Raw genomic sequence first — 1,271 nt, 5'->3', positions numbered from 1 at the left:
AGGGAAATACAACATGAATTTTGAAAGGTAGGAAACACTTGAGGCTAGTGATTCTGTTTTAACTATATAAGAACCCCACCTCTCTGGACCACAACCTAGGTCTGTGATTTTCAGATCAATGGTCAAAGTTTAGACTGAAATTTCTAGTGTCAGAAAGAAGATAATTCATCTGCTCTGTTGTTTTACCTAGTCCCTAAGGGTAATTTTGCTAAGAGACTCTCTATGAAAGTAGACAACTGAGCTTAGTGAACATCTGGAGATTATTAAAAAAAAAAGTATAGGTGGTTTCATAATAAACCTCTTCTTCTTAAAAAGCCCTGAAAACATAGGAAAATTGCCCTTGCAGTTTAGTGAAAGAAGAGGCACAGAATTATGCTACATTATATTGAATTTTAGGAAGGAGATAAATCACTGATAAAATGAGTGTTAAAATACAGAAGGATCATAATGATGCACAACAAAAATATTCTGAGAAATCAATACATATATACGTTATCATGGTCTAAAAATCTATTCCTAGATAACCTATTTCCACCACCAGCCACCACCACCACTACCACTAATTCCCTAACTGCAACACTGCTCCATACCATGAAACATCCAGGCAAACAATTTGCTGTTAGCTTCTCAGTAGAATTTCTCTGTCCTATTCAACCTTATTCTAACGGCTGTCTGTCTACAGGAAGAATTCTCAGTTTTGGGGACAGAATGGCTGCTGGGCAAAATGGACATCACCATAGATCCTGGAAAGCACCCCTGAGCTGGTGGTTCTAAACCTAGGAAAATCAATTTTGGGTAAAAAGGGTGGAGGAAACGAAGGTTTCTCCTAAGAAACAGAATACAAGGATTTGCTGTGTGTGCTCATTAGTTCCTAGAGGGGGCATGGTAAAGGCCTTGGTTGAAAATGGGGACTATAATTTCAACAGTTAAGGGATCATGGAAAGATTTGGATACCCTTTGAGGGCCATTTCGCCACTTGTTCAGAGATACCTAGATTTCTCAAGCAGGAAAGAGGCTACTTCTTTCATCTCTGAAATCGTGAGTCCGGGATATCTCTGGTTTGGTAAGCTTGCCACCATTGTAACCAATTTGTACATAAGAAATGGGACCTCCTGTGCTCAAATGGACTCCGTATACTGCTCTGCAATTCTTCAAAGACAAAGCCAACCCTGACTAAGATCGCCAATAAAGAGGTTGCTTGACAAAAATGCCTGGTGAAGATGTTTTAGAAGAACTCGGGGCAAGAAGCTCTCTATGTTCCTAAGAAGAAC

This window comes from Phodopus roborovskii, unplaced genomic scaffold (assembly GCF_943737965.1).
Source record: "Phodopus roborovskii unplaced genomic scaffold, PHOROB, whole genome shotgun sequence".
In the NCBI taxonomy this organism is placed as follows: Eukaryota; Metazoa; Chordata; class Mammalia; order Rodentia; family Cricetidae; genus Phodopus; species Phodopus roborovskii.
The sequence above is the reverse complement of the archived record's forward strand: the minus strand, read 5'-3'. Positions refer to the sequence as shown.